A 10,734-nucleotide genomic window follows, 5' to 3' on the forward strand; every position below is an offset into this window, starting at 1 on the left:
GAACAGGGTGTAAACAAAACTAATGACAGCACTACAGAATCGCTGAACATGTCAACGCCTACTTCAGAACAATTCTATATCTCGTTGAAAGAATCTACAGTCAGTCCAAAAAGTATTTGTCTAGCTGAATATTTTGCAGAAAAAGGCGAATTATGGCCGCAATAGGCATGGGGCGGTAAAAGTAATGAAGAGGTTTTTTAAAGAGGCCATCAATACACACGTATTGCTAAAAAATATCCATTAAAATGGTGCAATAGCAACCAAAACACATAAAAAACTAAAAAAAAAGTCGTTTGATGGGTGCGCAAAAAGTATTCGTCTATCTAGCTTTTTAATCATTTACGCTGGCCAAGCTCTATATTAGACGTGACTAAATTTAATATTATCAATCAGCTAGTTACTTCTATCCAAACTAATGCATTTCTGTTGCTTCAATTGTATCCTACCCATTTTTGAAGGTTACAAAATGTGAGGGAGGCCTCGTTCCTTCATTTGATCAGCGTTTGACATTTTTTTTGATACTAATTGTGTGACAAACTGCCATGTAAGCAGCCATTCTTGACGGTTAATCTAATGAATGAAGCAGCTTTAATGTCCAAAAAATCAACTATTACCAAGGAATCAGTGCATTTTATGATGGCCAATAAGAACAGGAAAATATATGGGTCACATTTGGTTGATGGGTCATGTTTCATTTCATTGTAGCTGGTCATTTTATGGCTTGAATGCGTGAGTTGATACAATCATGTTTTGTTTGAATAATTCCACTCGCAGGAAGTAGAAAAAAGGTAAGTGGCTTCGAATAATTCAAAAATTTGTTTAAAATTAGGCTCTACTAACATATTAAATCAAGTATAACACGTCAAAGTCATACGGCCGCCGTCTAGTATAGCAAAAACAGTCTACTAAGATGCAGGAACAAAATCTCGTGTAACGGTAGCACCATGGTGTCATACCAGGGCTGATTGAGGAAAGGTGAGCTAGAAAAATGATTCAAATTGATAGGAAACGAGATGGAGAAACATATTAATGCGGTTTTTAAGTACTTTGAGTCCCAGTTCTGAGAAATTTTACTTAAAATGTATCACATGTTTCAAGAACAGTCGAGCTGGAGAACATACAGGGCATTGTCATTTGCCCGAAACGCCAAACCAGCTGAAACCAAACTGATGAAAATGATTTAGCAGACTCTCAATATGATATAAGTTGCCAATTTTTCAATGTAACTTGGCCATGTGGCCCGGAAATGCAATATTTCTACCAGAGATCTTACTTTTGAAGGTTAACATGAGTTCTTGCGTTGTCCAAGTAGTCACCAATAGTCATACATGCAATAAGAAACAAGATCAGGACATTTTTTTATTCCATAAACTTTGTTTTCTTAAGCATATTACGCCAAAAGCCTGATAGACGAATACTTTTTGCGCGCCAATCAAATGACTTTTTTTAGTTTTTTAAATAATTTAGTTGTTATTGCACTATTTTAACGCTTATTTTTTAGCAGTACGTGTGTATTAATAGTCCCTTTCTCAAAACCCACGATTACTTTTACCACCCCATGACTATTGCGGCCTTAATTCGCCTTTTTCTGCAAAATATTCAGCTAGACGAATACTTTTTGGACTGACTGTATATACCTGAACGAATCTACAACTCGCTGAACATAATCCTGTATTGTACCATAGGACTGGCATTCTTATAAGACTTTCTAGATGTGAAATTTATTCAAAATTATTGTAATTTTTAATTTAAGTCCAAATTTCAATTTCGGATTCCATGACACACAGTCTACTCTAAATTATCCTCTATATGAATCGAATAAGGCCACCACGATAGTAGCCGCTCTCGAAGAATGAGCGAATGAAAGCGAATGTTGCTAAGAAAGGAAGTGATCAGTACAAATCTATAATCAGGAGAAATGCATCGAATTTAAAGCGGGCATATGGGCTGTTATGTACAATAATGAGCTATGTCGGTTCAAGCAAGATAAACGCAAATCAGTACAAATCAATAATCAGGAGAAATGCATCGAATTTAAAGCGGGCGTATGGGCTGTTATGTACAATAATGAGCTATGTCGGTTCAAGCAAGATAACCGCATTTCTCTTTTTTCATTGGTATGTGGTGTTTAGAAAACCGGTCAGTATTTGGTCGCAAAATTCCACACTGTGAAACAAATAATACTTATAATAAAAGAATCATTTTTTAAATTATTATATCATTAAACCACTAATAAAGCAACATGCTTTCTGGTTATGAGAAATGTTTATCTCTTTAATTTCTTGATATTTATCGGTAGCTAGTTTCGTATGATCAATAAACGCTAAATTTCTACTGATAAACGCTAGTCTAAGTTTAAACCCTAGACCGCTACTAGGATTGGGCCATGATTAACAGAAATGCACACTGTAATGTAACTTGGACCGACATGCAAATGGACATGCACAAATGCTACTTAATTAGCGTGAGCTATTCATTCACACATTGATTATTGATCTTGAGAGTTTACTAGAGTTTAGTTCCGAAAAATTACTCAATCACGAACCCCAAAAACATGACATGACACTTGACATTGAACAGATTGGTTTCTGTGAATCCTTTGTACGCATAATCCGATAATTAATTTTGTTTGTTAATAATGAGTTCATGATGTTGTTTCACATATGTTTATTTATTTATTTATTTAAATACTTTATTGCATACATATACTTACACTTATACCTTTATATGAGTAACATTTACTTACTCATATATATATTTACTAAGAGTCTATTACTGAACGTAATGGATCTTTAACAATTTAATTCTAAATTCTTTGACTTGACTTTACATTTTAATGCAATGGGATTACTGTGATTGTCGAATTATGGACGTTTAGACTTTTTTTATGTAGAGACTTTGAACCAATTGGCCTCTTTCGTCCCTTTAGATGTTTAGATGATATAGTAGGATTACACGAGATGTCTTATTGTTCAAAATTATGCCCGTTGAAGTTATTATTGCTTATACATCTTCTATTGATTTTTTTTTCAACAATTTTGTGTGTTGAATTTTTCGATTTTGGGGATCAGGCAAATTGAATGAAGAGTTCTTGTTCTAAACCATAGTGGTACATTTGGTATTGTTTTCAAAAACTTATTTTGTGTTCTTTGTAGTTTATATTTATGTGTTAAAGCACAACTGTTCCAGACAGGCGAAGTATATGTGGTATTAGGTCTAGTTATGATAGTATATAATAGTATTTTATTGCCTAGACTCAACTTAGATTTTCTGTCACGTAAAGTATATAAACTAAGAAATATTTTTTACATTTTACAACGGTATTTTTGGTATGTGATTTAAAAGTTAAAAGGGGCTGGTCTGGTGGTACAGGCCAGTCAACTTGCACGACTTAACAACATGCCCGTCATGGGTTCAAGCCCCGAATAGACCGTTCTCCCATACGTAGGACTGACTATCCTGCAATGGTAACAAAAAGTTACTGAAAGCCAAGCTCACTTCACTTGTGGGTACAGGAAGGCCTTGACCGACAACGGTTGTTGTGCTAATGTAGAAGAAGAAGAAGATTTAAAAGTTAGTCTTTTGTCAAAAATCACACCAAGATATCTAAAGGCTAGTTTCCACGGTATATCTGTATTTGAAATTTTTTTTTTGACTGATATTATTTTTTCTAGAGCTTACTTTTCTAGAGCCAATATACTATCAGTGGTTGAAGAAATATATGCTACAGATTGAAAATGGATGAGAGAGAATAAATAATTTCAGCCTTTTACAACACAGTGTCCTACTTTTTTCTTGTTGGTCGAGTCGAAAAAGATAAAAGTAAGCCAACTAGCCCGGTGACCCGGTTTGCGACTCACACTGTAAGAAATTTCGGCGTAATTTTGGTAAAAATCTGACGTTTCATGAGATGTTGCTACTAGGTGATAGAACAAGCGGTTCAAGCGGGCGACTAATTATTGCATAGCGCACCTTGCCGAGTAGGAAATTTTGCTAATCGCTTGGCTTTTAGCAATCACCTACATTTAGCGGTAAATAAGTGATCGTTCGGAAAAAGGGCTTATTTAAGCGGTTTTGTGTTTTTGGTTCAATGATCGTTGTAGTTTACGTTGATCGAGAAGGTCAGATCACCTGTGAGTCCAGTGATGAATCGTGATAAATCCGAAGATGATTGTTTTAGTTTCTATTCATATTTACACCGCGGTTTCTATGTTCCCGACGAATCCGCGTAACTCGAATACCCGCGTAAGTCGAATTTCACGTTTTTTGACTGAAATACTATTGATTACTCGGAGTTTATTTAATTTAAAAAAATTTAAAATTTAATTTAATTAATTTTTAAAAAAAACAGCGATATAAAAAATTGATGCTTGTAAAATCAATTTTTTAAAACGATAGTTAAATATTTCAAGGCACTGGTCAATAATGATGCTTGTTATATAATTTTTTTTGCATTTATTTTATTTCTGATTTTTTAAATATTCTCTATAGATTTCTAAATAAAGGACAAACTAAAAAAAACTTTAAATTAACATAAACAAACAAATAGCTTAAATCTTACCTGACAACGTATACTGAGCAATGAGTAATGTAGTGACACAGAAAACACAAATAGCATGGTAGAAATATGATGAGAAAACGAAAAGAAAAAAATGAAGGAAGACGAAGCGAAGGAATTGAGCGATGACATGGAAGTCAAATCGACGACGTCGAAGAAAGTGAGTGTTATTTGTTATTTGTTATTTATCCGAATCGATCTCATTTTACAGTAATATATGTTTTTGGGCAGTTAACCTCCCCCCCCTCGCCATAAGTCTATTGGTCTCTAATCACTGTAATATAATGCTTTTAGAACCCTACTGACCAGTGTTGCCAATTTACGTAATCAATTTTCAAAGGAATGAAAACTGTCCAACTTTCGGTGAACATCATACTTTTCAAATCTGTTCCCACACTGATAAATGTTTTTCTCCGGTTTTTTTTAGTTATCGCTCAGTTTCTTGTCCAGGAACATAGTTCAATGATCATATCAAAGATCAGTAAAAACTTAATGAAGCGAATGAGGCCAAAAAGGATCAGAATTTTTTTTTAAACTAATTGGATAATAAACTGTCCAAGGTGCCGCAATGCCACAAAATTAGTAAAAATATGATGTGTATGGCATTAGCTGTATTATTATTTGAAACTTTTTTTCAAATTTGGTCACTTTCTGCAGAAGGTATTTGTCAAACATAACGTTTTCGTAGCAACTGACTCTTAAAAACCTTACGTGCCAATTATCTGAGTCAAATGGAAATATGTCAAACAAAACTTCTCTCCTTGAGTGAAGGGTAAGAAGCAATGTAATTTTTTTTAATTTGTTATTCAATCGCATTTTTCAGTAATACGTGACAAAAGTTTTTATTCTTTTCATGCAATTCGTGTGATTTAAAAATATTTAATTACCGGTAAAATCGTTAAACATAACGCTTTCTATAGTTTTATTTTGAAGTAAGTCTGTTTGACAAAAAACTCGGATTGAATTTGCTAATGCAAATGTCATATGTTCAGCTAGAGTTGTCAAACGAGAGACAAATCGAGTTATCTTACACGGATCATTATATTTGTCCCTGTTTTTCTTACACTCGAGTCCCATAATTGGCCCTATAAAATGACCAGATACAATGAATTACAACATGGCCCAGTAACAAAATGTGTCTCATCACTTCTCTTTTTCTTATTCGTAATAGCTAAATGAACGGAATTGTTGAGTTTTATTTGATTCATTAGATTGGATTTGTTTCATTGGATAATGCTTAGTTGTCGGTATGACACAAAAATGACCAAACGCAGTTCAAACGAAGGACTTGTGTTGTTCACATGCCTTGGATCCTGAAATGTTTGTAAGGATAGGTTGCACAAAAGATTGATATACGTTTTTCGCCATCATTTTCCGTTCTTTTGATTCTCCTTCCTTCAGTACATCCTGACCCATCAAAGTTCAATTAAAGCAACAGAAATGAATCAATTTAGAATCGAGTCGCTAGCGGATTGATAATATTGAATTTAATTTATTTCTACGTAGTGTCTCGCCAAACACCGGGTAGATGTGTACTTTCGTAGATGTGTAAAAGGCCAGGTAAACGAATACTTTTTGAATGTCTGAACGACGGATCGCGTGTGTTTTTTCTGCTGATTTAAGTGTAAACAAACAGAGCAGGACAACCCCATAATGACAGGATATGGCTCGGTTGTCATCGCACGTAGGGTTAACCTCTTTTTTAAACCATCGAACGAAGATTGCGTTTTTTTTAACCTAGAAAAAACATGTACCTCCCAGTGATAGCATAGGTCAAGCCGGTCCTAAATAAAGTATAACTTGATTTTCTTAGAATTTTTTTGTTGTTAATTATTGTTCGCTTGCTTTGCATTGTTGCTTTGCCTGCTGCATTGTTGCTTTTGAAACAGTTTGAGCTAATTTTAAACAATTTTAATGTTATTTAAAAAAAACGCGAAAACCATCAGTTTATCATCAGCGTAAACCATCTTTCATACTTTGTCTTTTATTGTATCGTTACATACATATTCCATACGGATAATGTTTGGACTTTTTGTATTACAGATGTTATGTTATGTTTTGAATTATCTTCCAAATAAAATGTGCCACTACTTACGGGTCTTTTTTGTAACATAGTGCCTACGGTTTCCATCGAATTGTTCTGTAATGTGAATTCAAAAATTAATTTTGCAACTCTGGTTCGATATCCAGTGTATGAAACAACAGCAAAACATGCTCTGAGAATCTACCCAGAATCACAGTATTGGATTATCTTCTGGAGAGCAGCACAGAGAAGATTATTCAATTTACAACAAATGTTGTACAACTAAAAACCCCTTCAGGTGTATCGCTTCCTTCACTTCCTCACAATTCTTGTATCTTTATCTTTAAAATGTTGAAGCTGGGATCGTTATTCAAAATCCGCAACAGTGTCCCAGCGGATAGAATGCAAATATACTTTTCCGGTTTTAATCACAAGTTCCTCCATACATGATTTAGGCCACAGATATGCATATGTCTTCTTCACTTTAACACACACTTTACATCATAACAGAATGGAAGAGAGAGCCACTCTGAAGGTAACTAAGTTGATTAGGTTTGAATAAATTTGATAAAGTGATTCTATTTGGTTCATTGTATTCTTGTACATTTGAGCCAGGCCCCAAGTTAGGTAATTTTTATTTTCGTATGAAAAATACCGAGAAAGTTTTGATGGAACATTTCGCTGGGGAGTTTCCTCCGCCCCATGAGTCTTTCAAATCTGATGGTGACAGATAGTAAGTTAAAAATCGTTCATTGGCCCCACGCTTACTCAAACGAAGTGGCGGAATTGCTCATTCAATTTATAAAGCTCAATAAAACAAGTTTTTTTTTCTAGGAATAGAATTGCTAGATAAATAGCAATATCATGTTAAGAAATATAATCTTCTGTACGATTTATTCTTACAAACTTTTACATACCGATTATTTTATAATGGATAACGAAGAAGGTGGTTATGCATGCTTTATACAGGCTTGCTGGACTTATTTTTTAAATCACGAAATCGGATAGTAATTTTCCTGCCACGGAGGGACTGTCAGGGTTGAAGTCAAATTAATCCGAGAACGGTATAGTCGAGATTGAAACATACAATGTATAAACATAATTGGAAACGATTAATACAAAATGATGGGGCCCTTCACGATTCTAGTCAGCTTTTTTATATGGAGTTTGTCCGTTGGAGGCTGAAATCATGTAAACACTCCATACAAAACCACACATAAAACCTGAGCCTAGATTATTCTATCCTCAAACCTAGAATTAAATTCGAGTACCTGCTCGAAAAATGACAAAATGGTGGTGTTTATATTTATTCCAAAGTGCATTAAAGAGATCAGGTTATGGAATCTAGAACCAAAGTGTATGTAGTTGATGTGGTCTCATAGTATGTTTTTATAATCAAATTTGAATATCACTTTTTGACAGGACGGGTGAAAACTTTTGTTTAAACATACTTTCTGGAGGCTTGACGAAAACTCATAACACTCTTAAAATCTTCATTAAGAAGCAAAAGCGATAAAAATCAATCTTCTAAATTCATAAACCTTAGGATAAGCCCACCCGTATATTTTACTCACTTAGATAGCTGCTCGAAAACTGCTATACAATGCAAACAGCTGACAGGCTGAAATTTCAGCCTACGAGCTTCAAACGGAAAGGGCCCCCATATTAGCAAATCAACATTGTTGACGCTTTTTCTCTTTAAAATTACGAAAAACAATAATACCCTATTAAAAATTACTTTGAAATTTAAATTAGTTAATCCGGACCGTAGAGCACTTGGCATACGTTTTGTAATACGCAGATGTCCACCCAAACTAGTCAATGGCTCTTGAATAACTGATATCACATGATTTAAGAATCATATTGACCAATATTGGCATGCTACGTGGTCATTTTGCTATGAAATGAGTGAAATGACTTTCATTGCACCGCATACATTTCATGCCCTTTAACATATTTCTGCATGGTGTTCCGAGATTTTAAAAGATATTGATCTGATTTTTTGTAGGGAAATAAGTGAGGAGTAACAAATTGCAACGATTTCGTAGTCCGACGTTATCTGTCAAATCCCATGTAAAATTTTGACAGCCTGTCCAATAAAATCGCATGCAAAAAATCATTGCTACCAGCCTACGTGCAGCTTTGGTAAATAAAACAGTGTAAACGTTATTAAAATTAAACGTTAAACTTAAGAATGGTATTAAAATAAGAAAAAATAGTAAATGTAGTAAGTTATTTTTACAATTTTAATAACACAATTGACAGTTGACAGCTGACGACAGAGTGTGTTTCTCACTGTGCTCCGCGTAAATCCGTGAATTATTTTGTCGTTTCGGCCTTATTTTCGTCAAACTGCCGCTTAGCTGTGACTTAAGCTGTCTCTGGTAGTCCTGCCTTCAATTGTTCGTCACAACCATTCCTGACTTTGCTGTATTTCCTGCGTTTGTTCCTGAGTCCTGTGGCATCTATCTGCAACGGCAACTAAAATGGAGGGAGTTTGTTGTGACTGCTCTGTGCCACTTGAATCGCTTGAGTGTGGTATTATGTGCTCGTTCTGTGATGCTGTATATCACTCAGCGTGCACTAAATTACCTTTCACTGTGATCGAAGAGGTAAAACGGACGGCATCTCTTCATTGGAGCTGTGTAGGGTGTTCGAATGCTCTTGGCAACCCACATAGTAAAGCAGTCAAAACAACGGGTATGCAGGTCGGCTTCCAGGCGGCTCTTACTGCCGCTGTCGAGGTGATGAAAGCTGCTTTAGTCCCGCCTGTGATGCACGAAATCCGTGAGGGCTTTGCCAGTTTTGCCGCGGCTCACCAAGCTCCTAGCGAACACTTCAACGTACCGCCCCCAGATGCCCTCCCGAGTGGAAAGCGTAGAAGGTTGTTCCGTGACGTTGTTGCATCCACGGAAGCCATTGTTGTTGACAATGCTCCACTATACCCTGTAAATACAGACACCGACAATACTCACCAAAGAAATCGCCCTTCACTACCACCAATAATAACAGGAACCGATACCACCACCACGTCGATCCCAACCGTGTCACAACTACCAAGAACAAACTATATGTGGCTACATCTATCTAGGTTAGCCAAAACCGTCACCGTTGACCAGGTAGTGTCGATGGTAAAATCACAGTTGGACACCACGGACGTCATCGCTTTTAGTTTGCTGAAAGCGGGAACAACCATTAGCTCGGTTAGTTCACTAACTTTTAAGGTTAGAATTATCGCTGCTCTTCGAGATAAAGCACTTACCGCAGGATCTTGGCCGGTCGGGCTCGGTGTGCGTGAGTTTATCTCACTCCCGCAAAGGCCGTCTCACCATCGTCCTGATCTCACCAACACAAACACACCTATACCTGTTCGACATAGCCCGATGCACCCTGTACAATTATCACCCGATATGAATTGTACCTTAATATAGCCTGTTCCACCAAAAACAACTACAGCCACACCAAACACCGTTAAAATGCACCAAACTACTATTCAACACTTTTTTCTTAAGTAATAATCACACAACTGTTTCCTCAAAAGGCACTGTGCCACTGAATCTGACTAGTCATTTGTTTACACGAAACAACAACACGTCAACGACACGATCTCTCACCGATGACCTTGCACCAACTTACACACGCATACCACTCAATGTCCGTTCCACGTCTATAACTGTATACTATCAGAATGTGCGAGGTTTACGATCCAAAGCTGATGAGTTCCGTTTAACTGTGTTAGAAGCGGACTATGATGTTGTGGTACTCACTGAGACTTGGCTCGATCCCAGCCTTCCCACAGCTCTCCTATTTGGCGATGCGCACTGTGTCTATCGTTGCGATAGAAATGCCGCAAACAGCTCTCTATCTCGAGGCGGTGGAGTACTAATTGCGGTGAGTTCCGCTCTCCGCTCTCATGCGTTTCCAGTGCTTGCGCAAACACTTGAATTCGCTTGCATCTGCATTCAGCTCCCGACGTACCGATTATTCATTGCTGCTGCCTACCTTCCTCCCAACCATAGCACGGAAGAAGGAAAAATAAATGCATTACTGGACACCGTCAACAGCATTTGCGACACACTAGGTCCAAACGACAGATTCGTGCTCGTGGGAGACCAACCCGCTCTTTCCTGGTCGCCTGCGCAATCGAATCATG

At 36.6% G+C, this 10,734-nt stretch overlaps 1 long non-coding RNA gene across 1 annotated transcript; it reads right to left on the bottom strand.

Moving 5' to 3' along the window:
• Positions 1–8,850: 8,850 nt before the first annotated feature.
• On the bottom strand, positions 8,851–10,481 carry LOC120894310. Its single transcript, XR_005738184.1, has 3 exons — positions 9,844–10,481; positions 9,174–9,757; positions 8,851–9,062 (listed from the first exon to the last, which is right to left on the bottom strand). It is a non-coding gene; the product is annotated as an uncharacterized LOC120894310 (long non-coding RNA).
• Between the last annotated feature and the right edge of the window lie 253 nt (positions 10,482–10,734).

This window comes from Anopheles arabiensis, chromosome 2 (genome assembly GCF_016920715.1).
Source record: "Anopheles arabiensis isolate DONGOLA chromosome 2, AaraD3, whole genome shotgun sequence".
Classification (NCBI taxonomy): domain Eukaryota; kingdom Metazoa; phylum Arthropoda; class Insecta; order Diptera; family Culicidae; genus Anopheles; species Anopheles arabiensis.